The sequence below is a fragment of the Eulemur rufifrons genome, chromosome 17, assembly GCF_041146395.1.
Source record: "Eulemur rufifrons isolate Redbay chromosome 17, OSU_ERuf_1, whole genome shotgun sequence".
In the NCBI taxonomy this organism is placed as follows: domain Eukaryota; kingdom Metazoa; phylum Chordata; class Mammalia; order Primates; family Lemuridae; genus Eulemur; species Eulemur rufifrons.
The window spans coordinates 83,803,142-83,820,542 of NC_090999.1; positions in this window are offsets into that span (position 1 = coordinate 83,803,142).

Genomic DNA, 17,401 nt, shown 5'->3' on the forward strand with positions numbered 1-17,401 from the left:
GGGAATCACTAGAATAAAAAAATAGATTGAAGAGACTCAGAATTGTCATTTCCACATGGGAACATACAAACATATACGTGATGTTATTCCATGGGTATAACTGTCACACAGGTGAGGTTTGTAGTGAGTTGAAGTCAAGTTTGACTGATTAGATTATATTTAAATTACCTCCCAAAGCAATAACAATAGAGGTAAATAGGAGAATAGTAATACAAAACATATTTAATAGAATTTGGACCCCAACTCTTCAGCAAGCACATAAAAACACAAAATCTTTACGACAATCAGGGAAATAATTTTCCTCCAGACTCAAAAAATTTGGCTGGTGAAATATGGTCTGTATCAAAGACAATTGATGCCAATGAAAATAAATAAGCCAATTTGTTATATTCTTTCTTCTTTACCACATGTAAATGTTTCTTAAATCTATGTTTATTTGCGGCAAGATACTTGGTTACTTGGTTAGGCACAAAGTGTTTTGTGTTTTGTTTGTTTGTTTGTTTTGAGATAGGGACTTGCTCTGTTGCCCAGGGTGAAGTATGGTGGCATGATCATAGGTCACTGCAGCCTCAACCTCTTTAAGTGATCTTCTTGGCTCAGCCTCCTAAGTATCTGGGACTACAGGTGCACACCACCCCGTCCAGCAGACTTTTTAATTTTTTGTAGAGACAGGGTCTTGCTATGCTGCCAAGGTTGGTTTTGAACTCTTGGCTTCAAGCGATCCTCCTGTCTTGGTCTCCAAAAGAGCTAGGATTACAGGTGTGAGTCACCACACCCAGACCAGGCACAAAGATTTTTAAATAAACACAATGAAGTCATTTTTCCAAGGGAATGAACAGATGAGAAAAACGATAATTTGAGCACCATGGGACAATTTCTACAACAAAGGAAGACACAGGGAATAGATGAGAACAAGGACTCAAGTGGCCCACTTGAGACAGAGAGGAGTTTGAGAGCTAATGAGAAGAGCTGACACTAACTTTCTTAAATAACGCGTGGGAATTGCCAGTGGGCCAGCAAGGGTGTGAACTTCAGGCCAGGAAAGATCATGGGCAAACACATAAAGATACGAAAACACAGATTTTTGAGGATCCCTCCAGTATAGTGAAAGAAGTTAAACAGGGTGATCTAGCGGGCAAACAGAAGTGTAGACCAGGAGCCCAGTTGTGCACCTCAGATTATATGAACAGCTTTCTAAGGCGATGGCATTTGGGGTGGAAAGAAGAGTATGAATTCAAAAGATATTTAGAAGATAGAATTAATACATATTGTTGAAAATGGGCAGTGGTGAAAATAAACTCTCAGCCAAAATTTAGGACTCACTCAGGCTTTGACAAATATAAATACATTCATGAGAAAAATGGAATAATATGTTTGAAATAATTGTGCTGTCAGGACATGTGGCTACTGTAATCCAAAAACTACCTCTGACTTAAATGGCCACTAGGTATGTGGCACTACTTCTCTTTCAGGAACTGAGAAGGGATGAAAACACACACACACACACACACACACACACATGCAAATTACAGAAAAAGAGGTACATATTGGGGTGGGAGGAATAGTAAACACTTTAAACTGCTCAGATATTTATAGGATTTTATAAACCCCTTTACCATATACTATATAGTAAATTATTATTACAAAAAAAAAAAAAAAACACTGACAAATCAGAGGAAAATCCTGAATATACAAATGATTGTAGGTAAAGAAAATTGTCTAAAATAAATGAAGTTTCACTGAATAAGATCTGCTTAATAATTTTGGCTGAAGGCTGAAGATAATATGTAGCAATAGGAGCAGGTAGCTTAACATATCTGTCAGGCAAGAAGAAACAATTCAGCAGCAACAGCGAAGGGATATGCAGCGAAGTAAACAACCAGATAGAAACACTGCTGTGCAAGAGCCTTTTATACAGCTGAACCAAGCTGGGTGGCTCAGAGTTGGAGAAAGAAGTGCTAAATATGTAACAGCCTGGGGCCTCGCTGGACCCAAATAATAGTTATTTCTGAGTAGGTCAAGCAAGAGTCAATAAAAAGAAAAGCAGGAATGGCTATTGGGTTCATAGCAGGCTAATAGTGCCCTTCTGGGATAAACCTGGGTTTCACATAGCCAGAACCAAATACTTAAGTCTCAAATACTTTATTATAGACCACCAGTTCCAGAAATATCAGTTGAATAGCTAAAAAATTGATAAAGTCTGCAAATCAGAAATCATCCTTTATATAGATTCCATAAGCCAATGTTTTTCAACATGGGTAGAAGAGTCACTTGCAATGGAATCACAGGGATGCTTATTAAATGGAGGTTTCTGGATACAACCCCAGACCTACTAAATTCAGAATCTCTAAAGGAGAAGCCTGAGTTTTTAATTCTTTCAATTAAGTTTCCCAATGATTCATCTGTCTTCCAATATATTACTACTTGTATTTTTGCATTCTTTTGTTTTTTGTTTTGTTTTCAAATGACACTACCCCAAATTCTATATATCTAGAATAGAGACAGAGATAGAAATAGAGACACAGAGACAGAGATAGAGATAGAGATAGAGACAGGGACAGCCAATTCCAGGCCAATTTTTTTTTCCCCAGCAAGCAAGGGCTTAACTAACACTGCATTAAGGACACAGACTGTTTAGAAAACAGGTTCTTTTGAGGTAAAGAACAAACATACATTCAACAATTGGCCAACATGAAAGGTAGTTATAATCAAATGCCAAATTGTGCAGTGTAGAACATGCCCATCAAAGTGAATCAGGAGATGGACTTCTCCATGATTCCTTCCATTCTCAGCTTGCCTGATTCCCTTCAAGTAATTAAAGTTTCTATAAAGCAATCTCAGTAGCTCATTATCATTTAATAAAACTTTTAAAACTTACACAATAAACATTTATTGAAGAATTTAGGATAGTGTCATTAATAATTTTTTTTTGAGATGATGAAAATCTTTTTTCTGTTGGGAGAAAAAGCAATAAAATAAATTCACTTAGGAGAATATTATAGCAAACAATCTCTTCGAGGGCATGTAGTTTCTTCTCCCGTAAGACTATGAATCTCTTTTACAGACACCCTGGTGACAAAATAGAACCCTAAACAGACACTGAGCTTTTTTCTTGGTCCTCTGATGAAGGCAACAGGTGAGTGGGGCCAGGTATGTGGGCTGATGGCAGTTGTCAATTAAACATTACAGAGTTTTATAGGGCTGTGAATATATGTGTATGTTGCAAACCCTGAAATTATGAATTCACCTAATTATTGTGAAATCCATTTCTACAGACCATGTATCCAGAGTGAAACTTAGCCTGAAGCTCTGTGAAATGAAAACTATGAAAAAAGTTTGTAAATACATATGCATAACTTACCAACATGCTCTAATTTAGATCAGCAAATCCTTTCCTTCTGATGGGCGCTGCTGACAGTAAAGTGAATAAAACCTATATTATTTATTGTCTGCTATTTCTTCCATGAAAAGTCGTAAGTTTGAGCAAGTAAGCATGTGATAATTTTCGACGCTGTGATCAACAGTGTTCAGTTAGCTAATGCTCCTGAGAGAGTTAAAATTTTGGCTTAGATTTTTTTGAGAGTGTTATTTAGAAATGACAAATCACTAATTTCAAAATTCAGAAATTATCTAACAAATGAATAAATTACCAGACTGGTCTTATAAACATTCAAGTTGCTTTGAGATCACCAAATTCTCACCTACCAGTCAATTTCATTCTTGGCAGGGAGGTGCAGAGGGTGGTAAGGAAAGATTCAGCTTGCTATTTTGCTTTCTACTGCTTGGAAATTGCCCAGCTTTGTGCCCAGCTGACTTTGCTAAATGTCAGCTGTGCCTAATATAGAACCTGGGGTAGAATCATTTTTTTCCCCACAGCTGACCAGCAACTACAAAAGGATTGAAGCAGCTGAACTCAGAGTATCTATAACCTCAGGAACAGTAAGTAAGCAGGTAGTCTCCAGGTTGGGGCCAGAGTTAAAAGCTTCCATTAGAATTTTTTCAAAGAACTATAAAAGGCAAGTTAGTAAATTGTCACTTTCTTTAAGATTCATTATGGTGAAAGTTTAATAACAAAAAATCCAAAAACATCTATGACTTAGAAAATATTTTGACTCATTTAGTCCTCACCAGTTGGTTGTGATTTGAATAAAATATGAAATAACCCCTTTTAATTCTAAAGACAAAAAAAAAATGGGGAGTTTTCCATAGAGAGTACTTTGGTTACCAATGACAAACCACCTCTATGAATGAACTATAAGAAAGAAGCATCGACTTTAAGAGTCCTGGGCAGACTATTCATCCTGTTTGTCCATTAGTGTACCTCTTTAAATAAAAAATACAGTTATAGGTTAACTGGGAAAATCTGAAATAAAAAAGATAATTTTTGTGGAGTTTTGTATTGAAGAGAAATTATATTCTACATACGCACCACAATAATACTGGCCAACATGTTCTATTTTCTTTTCTGTCCTAAAAAGTTACTTCTACTTTTTCTAAAATTGTTAAAAAGCAATGTTGAAATGCTCCTTTCCTGTCCAAAGGACTCAAAATGTCTTAATCCATAGGAAAAATCCACATCCAAATTCAAGATTTGCTAAAATTCATTTTCACTCTAATACAGGCACTTTATAACACTTTAGGGGTTTTACTAGGAGACTGAACATTGAAATCTTTTTCTTTCTTCTTTTTTTCTAGCAGACCTCAGTGCATTTGCAGACTGTCTCCTAGGCCCAGAGCATGCTGGGGAAAATGACCTTTGCACTTTTTTGTATGACTAAGGGAAGCCTTTCTTTAGGAGCATATCACTGTGTCAGATCACTTTCCTGAAAAGATTTTCTATGCAGCTGCCTCTCACTTCCTCCATCTTTAGTGTAAGGGTTCAGCCAAGTGCACATTTTTTACACCTTCAAGTGTCTTTTTCTAGTCACATCCCAAAGTCTGTGTGTTTACATTCTGGGATGTAGCACTGTTAACTTTTAAGGATTAGGCTAGTACAGTAGTTACAGTGGTTTGGGCTGTTCTTATCCATATTTTTCATTAGTCTGTAATGGATATAGCACTCAGATTCAGCTCTTAATAAGATCATCCTAATTTGAAGCAAATGTTAGCTTAGGTTCACACATGTGTCACAATGGTGGCTGAAATAGAGATCATTTTATACATATTTATGGGAGCTCTTTGGTCATTTGATTTTATAACTAAAAAGTTGTGTAACATTTTAAAAAGTCAATTATTTATTTAACACATGGGTATGAAAAATATTATTCCTGAAAAAATTTAAGATCATCACATATGGGCTTATATATATACATACATACATATATATATATATATATATATATATGCCTACTGGCCACATAAGTTAGTCTATCCATTTATTTAATAATTATCAAATAAGCATTATCAAGCACTCTTTCAGGCACTGCAGATACAATCTCTGCCATAAATGTGTTCATAGTTTTGTTTATAGAAGCAATGTGATTTTTGTTAATAAAGTCACACGTGAAACCACAATATATATAAAATTAATAAAGCTGCCACTTTATTAGTATAAATTTATTTTATAAATATAAATTCAGAAAACTGTTTATAAAATAAATATGAAAAATGACATTATTTTTAAATTTTATATTAATGGCTATAGTCTCAATTTAATCTCTATACTATTTATATGTCATATTTTAGTTGTACAATATTAAAAAAGTTCAATTTATTCATTAATTTGCAAAGGGTAGCAATAATTTAGCTATTCTTCATGCCAATTCAGTATACTCCTCATGTACACAGACATGGAAAGAAAATTTTTATTCAAATTTGCACAGAAATGAATTAATCTGGTAGAATGTGCCAAGGATTTTGTGGTATCCAATACATTAAAAATACAGAAGACCCCAAAGACAATCACAGAAACAACAAAAATAAATAAATGAGACCTGATCAAATTAAAAAGCTTCTGCACAGCCAAGGAAATTATCATGAGAGCAAACAGACAACCTACAGAATGGGAGAAAATATTTGCATGCTACACATCTGATAAAGGGCTGATAACTACAATTTATATAGAACTCAGGAAAATCAGCAAGAAAAAAATAAAACCACCCTATCAAAAGTGGGCAAAGGACATGAGCAGAAAATTTTCAAAAGAAGATAGACTAACGGCCAACAAACATGAAAAAATGCTCAACATCTCTAATCACCAGGGAAATGCAAATCAAAACCACAGTGAAATATCACTTAACTCCAGTGAGAATGGCTTTTATCAAAATGTCCCAAAACAACAAAGGTTGGTGTAGATGCAGAGAAATAGGAACACTCATACACTGCTGATGGGACTGCAAACTAGTACAACCTCTGTGGAAAGTAATACGGAAATACCTCAAAGAGCTGCAAGTAGAACTATGATTTGATCCAGCAATACCATTAACTGGGTATCTACCTAAAGGAAAAAAAGATATTCTATAATAAAGGTATCTGCACTTGAATGTTTATAGCAGTACAATTCACAATTGCAAAGATGTGGAAACAACCCAAGTGCCCATCAATACATGAGTGGATTAATAAAATGTGGTATATGTATACCATGGAGGTCTACTCAGCCACAAAAAACAATGGTGACCTAGCACCTCTTGTATTATCCTGGATAGAACTAGAGCCCATTCTGCTAAGTGAAATATCAGAAGAATGGAAAAACAAGCACCACATGTACTCACCATCAAATTGGTATTAACTGACTTAACCAACCAACACTTAAGTGCACATATAGTAGTAACATTCATCAGATGCTGGGCAGGTGGGAGGGGGGAGAAAGGAATGGGTATATTCACACCTAATTGGTACAGTGCCTACCATCTGGGGGATGGATATACTTGAAGCTCTGACTCAGGTGGGGCAAAGGCAATATATGTAGCCTAAACATTTGTATCCCCATAATATGCTGAAATAAAAAAAAAAAAAAAACAACTACAGTATAGCACATTTGACCATATCCTGTGTCGCTTACCAATGAGAATACATTCTGAGGAATGCTTCATTAGGCGATTTTGCTGTTGTACCAACATTGTAGAGTGCACTTACACAAACCCAGATGGTATAGCCTACCACACGCCTAGGCTATGTGGTATTGCCTACTGCTCCCATGGTAAGTTACTGCACTGAATATTGTAAGCAATTCTAACACAATAATAAGTATTTGTGTATCTAAACATATTTAATCATAGAAAAGTAAAAATATAGTTTATAAAAGATAAAATTGGTACATGTCTCTAGGTCATTTACCATGCATGGAGCTTGTAGGACTGAAAGTTGCTCTGGATAAGTAAATGAGTAGTGAGTGAATGTGAAGATCTAAGACATTACTGTATATACTGTATACTTTATAAATACTGTACAGTTAGGCTACACTAACTTTATAAAAAATTTCTTCAATAATAAATTAACCTTAGTTTACTGTAACATTTTTATGTTGTAAAATTTTTTAACTTTTTTACTCTTTTGTAAGAACACTTAGCTTAAGACAGACACACAGTACAGCTGTACAAAAAATACTTTCTTTCTGTCCTTATCTTACAAGCTGTTTTTATTTTTAAATTTTTTTATTTTAATTATTTTTAATTATTATGAGTACATAATAGTTGTATATCTTTATAGTGTACATGTGATTTTTTTTCAGCATCAGAGGTGCCATACTGGAGAAAAATATTTATTCATTATAAAATAACAATAACATTCTAGTTATATTTTAACATAATTAACAAATTTATTAAAAATAATTATATTTATAAAACAAAAAATTAGTGATGAAATGGCATTGTTTGAAATTTTTAAAAATCTTTTTTATTTCAGAATATTACAGGGGTACACACATTTTGGTTACATGTCTTGCTTTTGTACACTTTGAGTCAATGTTATACCCATCACCCAGATAGTGTTCACTGTACCCGTTACGTGTGAATTTACCCAACCCCTCCTCCTCTCTCCCACCTGATTGATTTCCCTTGAGTTTTACTTCCACATGTGCGTATGTGTTGATTGATTAGTTCCAGTTTAATAGTGAGTACATGTGGTGTTTGTTTTTTCATTCTTGTGATACTTCACTTAGAAGAATGGGCTCCAGTTCCATACAGTTTGTTACAAAAGGTATTGGTTCCTCATTTTCTTATGGCTGAATATTATTACTCCATGGTATACACATACCACATTTTATAGACAGAAAAATTCTCAATAAAATCCTAGCAAACTGTATTCAGCTGAACATCAAAAAAATAATCCACCATGACCAGGTGGGCTTCATCCCAGAGATGCGAAGATGTTTCAACATACATAAATCTATAAATGTGATTCACCACATAAATAGAAGCAAAAACAAAGACCATATGATCCTCTCAATAGATGCAGAAAAATAATTTGATAAAATTCAGCACCATTTTATGATAAGAACAGTTAACAAAATAGGCATAGATGGAATATACCTCAATATTATAAAAACCATGTAAGACAAACCCACAGCCAACATCATACTGAATGGGGAAAAGTTGACAGCATTCCTGCTTAGAACAGGAACCAGACAAGGTTGTCCACTGTCACCACTAGTATTCAGCATAGTGCTGGAAGTCCTATCCAGAGAAATCAGGCAAGAGAAGGAAATCAAGGTATCCAAATGAGGAAAGAAGAGGTCAAACTATAGCTCTTTGGTGTGATATGATCTTTCATCTAGAAAACCTCAAAGATTCTGCCAAGAGACTCCTGGAAGTGATAATTACATTCAGCAAAGTCTTGGGTTAAAAAATCAATGATGTTTTGACATAAGCATACAATATGAATTAATCAAATCAGGGTAGTTGCAGTATCCATAAATTTTAATTTGTTTTTCTTTTTTCCTTTTTAAACTTCTTTTGTTAAAAACTAAGACACAGACACACAAATTAACCTAGGATTGCACAGGGTCAGTATCATCCATATCACTTGTCTCCCACCTCTACATCTTGTCCCACTGGAAGGTCTTCAGGAGTAATAACAGACATGAAGCTATCATGTCCTACAGTAATGCATTTTTCTGGAATACCTCCTGAAGGACCTGCCTGAGGCTGTTTTACAGTTAAACTTTTTTTACAAGTAGAATGAATATACTCTAAAATAATAAAATGTATAGTAAATACATAAACCAGTAGCATTGTTATCATTATCAAGTACTATTTACTATACGTAACTGTATATACTATACTTTTACATAACTGGCTGTGCAGTAGGGTTTTTTTACACCAGCATCACCACAAATACATGAGTAATGTGTTGTGCTAAGACATTACGATGGTTATGATGCTATAAAGTCACTAGGCAATAGGAATTTTTCAGTTCCATTATAATCTTACGAGACCATATAATATGTCATATGTGATTCATCATTGACTGAAACATTGTTATGCAGTGCATGACTGTACATTATAATTTTTCAAAATATTTATTTTGAAATAGTTTCAGACTTACAGAAAAGTTGCAAATATACTATGTAGTTCCTATGTATCTTTCACTCAGCTTATCCTAATGTTAACATATAACTATAGACCAATTATCAAAATTAACATTGATACAATGCTATTAACTATAAATCTAACTCAAATTTCTATGGCTTTTTCACTAATATTTTTTTCTCATTCCCAGGATCCAATCCAGGATGCCAAAGTGAATTCTTTATTGTTCTCCATTAGTATTATGTGCTCAGCCTTTCCCTATCTTTTATGATCTTGATACTTTTGAAAAGTGCTGAAAATTCTTTTGTAGAATATTCCTCAATTTGGGTTTGTATGATTTTTTTTATGATTATAATGATGTTATGAAAGTAAATCTTTAATTATATCAATAATAGTGACATCATTTACAGTTCCATCTATGACTTGATCTATTTCATCACTTTGGGAAAATTCTGGGCATGTATTTCTTCAAATTCTTGTATTCCACTTACACATATATTAGATGTTTGCACAATATTCTACATATCTCTTGTGCTCTTTTCTGTATTTCTTTTATCATTTTTACCTCTCATGCTTCAATCTATTTTCTACAGACCTAGACTCTTGATGTTTAATCCTCTCTTCAGCTGAACCTCTTCAGTTATACCAGTTATTGAATTTTTTGCTTCATTTAATTACTTTTAAAGATTCTGATAAATGTTTCTATATTTTAATTTATGGAGTAACATATTAATTGGTTATTTTGGGGGCCTATGTCTTATAACTGCAATATCTGAATTAGTTGTTGGTCTGTAACTATTTATTTTCTTTTCTGACTTTTGATTATTTGATCCTGAATCTTGAATTCATGGTAGTCTTTTCTATTGAATGTTGGACATTGCTTATGGAATATATTAAAGCTCTAGATATTGAAAAAAGTATTGAGGCTATAGATGTTGGTTTAATCCTCTAGAGAGGAATTATGTTTTTCTAGCTATCAGATTAAGATATGAGCCAATCGTCTAGATGTAGTTGAGACTATGTTTCAGAACTTTATGAAAGCTGATTTATTCTTGGTTGTCCTTTCTTCATTTGTGATAAATTACCAGGGATCTCAATTGAAAGCCTGAAATGTTTACCATGGCCTGTATTCCTTTAGGAAGCCTAACATATAATTTTTATCTCTACCACATTATGAGACTTCATAAAAATCTGATTACCATTTTAGTTATTTCAGTATATGATTTTATTATAGTTTCTTGTGTCTCACCCCATGAATATACAACTCTTTTTCTCCAGTACCTCGTCCCATGTAGTGCTGTCTTCTTTGCTAGCTTCAACACTATCGATTTTTGTTTTTGTATTCTTTTTAGTCTCTTGTTTTATATCCTTTTCTGAAATGTTTGAAATCTAACTTCCTTCCTATTTTCTAGTGCCTAAAGATATAAAACGAGATACTAAAAATGATCTATTATGTTACATTCATTTATAATATTTTCTTAACTGACAAATTATAATTTATTCAATGTATTTTTAATTTTATTTATCTTAGTTTCATAATATACTAAACATATTATCTGGTATATCACAATCAGACTTTGCAAAACATTTTATCTGCTGTGTAAGATGCAATTGAAATTCACATTAATTCCAATATTCTCAGGAGAAAAACATATCGATTGATATTTATAAAAGGACCAATCACAAATGAGGTATTTTTAAAATAACTTTCCTATGTAATGTTCTACTTTGGGACATAGTTTTACCAGCATATTCATTATTATAATTTGTCTTTAAAGTTGTGCAGGAAATTAAATAAAAATCTTTCTAAAATTTAATTTACCCTTGAGTAACTTTATGTATAAGCCTCAGAAAGGGGTATTAATAAAGAATATTTTGCAATAAATCTTCATTATCCTCATTTGTAAATATCACTGCTTGGATTAGTCAGTTCACTTAAAATGTTAATGATAATAAATAAGCTTCATATCTCACACATAACTCACTGATATATCTATTTCCAGATCCTTATGTGGATGTGGCCATTATATATCATATTCTTATAAATTCCCTATTATAAATATTACCTCTGTAAGTGTAATGACCTTATCATATATTTTGCAAGAAGTTATAAGAAAAGTTACTTGTAGGGAATATAGACCATTAGACATATTTTAAATTTGATGGTTGATTTATTTTTGGTATATACAGAAATTCCCTGTCGCTTTTCATACTGTCAAGAACCTGAAACTATTCAAGAAATATGTGTCTGCTGGCTCTGTGTGGTTAATGACACTAAGCCTAAAGGGGGGAATGAAACAGAAGGTATCAGAGCTGAGTAAGACACATTTAAAGGTCTCACCCAAGGGGAGAGCTCAGTGGGGTTTCAAGCACTGTATGATGTGGAAGGTCACAGACAAAAAACTTTATAATAAATCTTTTTATCCAGAAAGCAGTCTTACGTGGAATCTATCTCAAAAATGGCACATTAAATAAAAAAAAAAAACTTGCTATGTTCATAAGTTCTAATGTATTTCTGGTATTTAGTTGGATATCCAAATATCTGGTCATGGAAAAAATGTGATGTGAGCTGATATCCACAGAAATCTCATAGCCTTATGTAATGGCTTATTTTAGTTGTTTATTTTTAATTCTGAACTATCCCTAAGAAATTCAAATTGACAATTTAAAAATGACATTTTTTTTTCCTGAGCTTAACTTTGGCTTAAGTACTATAATACATCTAAAAGGAAAGAAAATTAACAACAAAAAAAGGCACAGACTAGGGAAAATTAAATAACCATCATCTAAAGACATTGTCCCTACATATATTATAGAGGTAGAGTTAAAACAAAATTCTATAACAGAACTAGATCACAGTTTACAGTATTCTCCAAAGAAAAATAGTGCTAATTAACTAAAACCATGATAATTTAAAAAAATTTCCATTTACATTATTCATTCTAGAGCTCCTTTGCCATCTCCAAATAGGAAAGCAATAAAGGTAAGTTTGATTTAAAAAAATAGTAATGGACAAAGGTTAAATGTAATCACAAAATGGACTCCCCATAAAGTAATTTACTTTGTTTAGCTCAATGAAGAAATAGTGGCCAATGTCCCTTATTGCTTCATTCATTAATGCATTCAAAACTGCTTAGTGAGCTTCTATCATACATAAGTAGCAAACTATGCCACCTGGATTAAACAGCAAAAAAATCTTAACAATTAGAACATGTTTATCCTTATACATTCAAGTCACCAGTTACTTCCTCTCTCCCCAGTCTTCACCATGCTGAAAGTCATGATTGGATATGCGTTGAGGAGACGTTTTACAAGAGAAGAGAATATCTAAAAATGTACAAAGCTATCAAAATCCTTATTTTAAATTTTTGCATCCACTAAAATGTATTGCTCTGCAACAAATTTATGTTTGCCTTCTCCTAGTTACGGCCCTTTTAATTACTTCTTTTCTGTGTGTTATCTCACATCAACGACTGTTTTATGTATTCAATCAAATATGCTCGGTTCATCCCCTCTGTAACTCTGCTCATTTTTTCTTCTACCTCCACACAAATAACAGGTTTTATATCTACACTTCTCTCAATGTCTGACTTTTACATAAAGTGTGAGCCCAGAAGCTAAACTTAGCAGCAACACCAATATAATTCTCAGGCTGAGTTTTATCTTTAAGTGTTTTTCTTTAATAGTGAGTGCAATAGAACCTATTCACTCGCTCGGTGTAAAAGTGTGAAGTTGAGCAGCAGAGATTGCAAATAAGGGCTAGGATTCACTTTTGAGAGTCCTTTTCTTGTGCAGAAAAAGCTAGAATCCTTCATGCCCACCTTGAAATCCCAGATGTTGCTATGTCTCTGTCTAGACAACCTCCTCCATTTTCCCACCAATAAGATATAGAAAATAAAGGGCAATAAAGATTAAATTTATGTTACATATGAGGGACCAATATTGTTGCTCAACACCCTACAACTTTGATGTGGAGTATTTCTAAAGTATAGTCATGCAACAGTTGAACTCAAGAGTATTATTTACTCAGATGTTCTTCAAGGTTTGAAATCAACAGTGACAGCATCACTGTCCATCTTCCATCTGATGAGCCTTTCCAGCATTTTAATTACCTGAGCCTTGGCTTTATCTAGCTAGAAGTTTATGTCAGTGCGGCGGCAGCAACAGCAAAACAGGTTCCCACTCACAGCATCACCAGGAATATCTAGATACCTCACTTTAAAAATACCGGGAATCTCGGAGTCCAGGAAGATGGCGGAGTGGCGGTGACTGCTTGGATCTGCGCTCCGGCGAGGAACCGTGGATCCGGACCTGCCACAACGCTAGAGGACCGCTCCCACACAGGAACAGCGGTGTGAATCCACGGAGAATCAGCGTGGGACAAACAGAGCAAGTGAGGTCTGAGGTGAACAGAAATTAAGATCGCGGAACTCTGCGGAAGGCGCGGAACAGACAGTAGCCAGCGGAGCGCAGGCGGCTGCGCCCGCCCCCAGGTGGGGCGGGGGCAGTCTTTGGGAAAGGCGGCTTGCGCTCCTCGCTGACCTCCACCCCCAATTGCTTGGAGACCCCCTCGCAAGCCAGAGCAGAATCTCCGAGCGAGACGTAGGGCATTGCAGACAGGAGGCTTTTTCGGGAGAATAGCTTGGAACCTGGGAAGTCTCGGCTGAGACAGTCCTTGGCGAGAAGGGACGGACCTGTGCCAGGGGGGAGGGGCACGAACAATCCCCGATCAGCGAATTGCGCTGTACCTCTGCGCTACTTTTGTCGGTGGTTCTTCAGCCGGTGGCCCCCGGCGGCTTTGCCCGCCAAACCCCCCGGCAGCGGCGGTCCCTGGTCTCTGCCTGCCGGGGAGCCGGCCCCCCTCCGACCCCGGAGCGCTGCGGGCGCCATCTTGAAAGCAAAGGCGGAACCGCTCGGGAGCCATAAGGTGCCCAGCGGCTCTCTCTCCCCGGCGCCCCCCGCTGGTCTCTGGGCCCGCGCCATCTCCGCCAGCCGCACTCGGGGTGAAGGGACGGAGCTGCGCTAAGACGTAAAATAAACATTGAGTTGCCGCTCCGGAACCAACGGAGCGGGCGTGAAGGGACGGAGCTGCGCTAAGGCGCAAAAACACAATCATTGAGCCGCTGAACTGTATACTTCAGAATTGTGTATCCCTTCGTTTAGCGATGCGCTGTGGTGCTGTGTAGCTCTGTTTTTGTTCTTTTGTGTTTGTGTTTTCGCTGTTTCTGGGTTAGGTCTCTTTGTGTTATTTGTTAGTTTGGTTTTTGTTTTTTCTTTGTTTTGTTTTGTTTTATTTTGCTTCTTTTGTTTTTTGTTTTGTTTTGTTTTGTTTTGTTGTTTTGTTTTTCCTTTTCTCTTTCCTTTTTTTTTTTCTTTTTTTTCCTCTTCTCTCCTCCTTTTCTTTTCTCTTTCTTTTTCTTCTCCTTCTGTTCTTTCTTTTCACTTCCTTTTTTTTTTTTCTTCTTTTTTTCTTTTCTTTTCTTTTTTCTTTTTCCTTATTTCTTCTCTCTTTTTGCCTTCTAACTGGGAACCCACGGTGAGCTTGGGAATGGGCCAGGCCCCTGGCTCTGGTACATACCGGAACCTGAGTAGTCACTCCCAACGCCGGCGATCTGCGGGCGCGCAATAGCCATCTTGGGGCCCACAGCCAAGTCACTGCGGAGCAATAGGGTGCCAAGAGGCTCCCTGGACAGCCCCCTCCCCTGGTCCACAGATCTTATATAGGGTCCCCACCCACGTCTAAACATTGACTACTTCTCCAGAAGCGAGAGTGTGGAGCCTGGTCCCTGGGGACATTGGGCCAAGGCAGACTTTTGCCTGTGGGAGTTGCGGCAAATGGGGCGCTGAGCGAGCGAGGGCACCATCCACTCCCCACAGCTAGTATCTTTCCTGCAGATAGAGACAGAAACCACCCCTATAGAGGAAGAACCAAAGGGAAACAAACAAACAAAGAGAATTTTGGTCCACTACTAGTGTGGACCCTGACTGCCCTCTGAAAGACTACAACACAGTGTCCTAACTCACCAAAGCAGTCTTGGATCACTCCAATCCTCTAGGATTGGACCCATCAGAAGCAGTCCCCAAACTGAAATAGAAAAATTTCTAAACAATTCACAACAGTCTTCCCCTCTTGCCAAAGGAAGCAATATACCTAGACTGCTCCACAGCCTAAGAATAGAGCACAGAGAGTGCTGTTAACCAGACTAAATCTATACGTAAAGATCCAACGATCAATCTAGATGGGAAGGGCCCAGCGAAAAAACACAGGAAGCACAAAGAATCAAACAGAAAGCTCACCCCCAAAGAGAAATACCGCCTCTCAACCATTTGACACAAACCAGACTCAAAATACCAACATGTCACAGGAAGAATTCCAATTATGGATCATAAACAAGCTGAATAATATACAAGAATCAATGGACAGACAACACAAGGAAAATGCAAAAAAAAATACAGGATTTGGAGGAAAAATTCACTAAAGAAATTGAAATATTGAAGAAAAACCAAACTGAACTCCTAGAAATGAAGAATTCACTCAGAGAGCTACAAAACACTGTGGAAAGTCTCAAAAGCAGGGTAGATCAATCAGAGGAAAGAATCTCAGAAATTGAAGATAACTCCTTCCAACTAAATAAGTCAGTCACAGAGATAGATCAAAAAAGTAAGAGAAATGATCTGAGTCTTCAAGAAATGTGGGATTATGTGAAGAAACCTAACTTGAGAGTTATTGGCATTCCTGAGGGTGAAGAAGACAATAAGCAAGGGTTGGACAAGCTATTTGAAGACATAATCGAGGAAAATTTTCCAGGCCTTGCCAATACTCTAGACATACAGATTCAAGAAGCTCAAAGGACCCCTGGGAGATTCATAGCAAATAGGAAAACACCATGCCACATAGTCATCAGGCTGACCAAAATATCCACTAAAGAGTCCCTTCTCCGAGCTGTAAGGAGAAAGAAACAGGTAACTTACAAAGGAAAACCCATCAGAATTACGCCAGATTTCTCAGCTGAAACCTTACAAGCAAGAAGAGGCTGGGGCCCCATCTTCACGCTTCTGAAACAGAATAATGCCCAGCCTAGAATCTTGTACCCAGCTAAGCTAAGTTTTCTATACGAAGGAGAAATCAAGACATTCTCAGATAAACAAAGGTTGAGGGAATTCACCAAGACAAGACCAGCCCTGCAAGAAGTACTCAAAAGAGAGTTACACACGGACCAGCACAAGAAAGATCCACGAATGTAAAACTACTCAAGAGCTAAAGATCAAATTCCAGATACCACAATGGCTCAGGAGAGAAAACATCGCAATGAAGTTCTACCCAACAAGCTGAACAAAAAACCGTCTCACTTATCAGTTTTCTCAATAAATGTGAATGGCTTGAATTCCCCGCTCAAGAGACATAGACTGTCCCAATGGATAAAAAAGCACAAGCCAAGTATCTGCTGTCTCCAGGAAACCCACCTAACGAGCAAAGATGCATTTAGACTGAAAGTAAAAGGATGGAAATCGGTATTTCAAGCAAACGGTAACGAAAAGAAAGCTGGTGTGGCAATCTTAATTTCCAATAACTTAGCTTTCAAACCAACAAAAATAATAAAAGACAAAAATGGCTACTACATACTGGTCAAGGGCACAATTCAACAAGAAGCCATGACTATACTCAATATATATGCACCCAACCTAGGTGCACCTAGATTCATAAAGCAAACCCTACTAGATCTGAACCAGATGATAGATAATAATACTGTAATAGCTGGAGACTTTAACACCCCACTGACAGTACAGGACAGATCCTCTAAACAGAAAATAAACAAAGACATAATGGACCTAAATAGAATGCTAGAACAAATGGGCATGGCTGACATCTATAGGACATTCTACCCAAAGTCCACAGAATATACATTCTTCTCATCAGCTCACAGGACATTCTC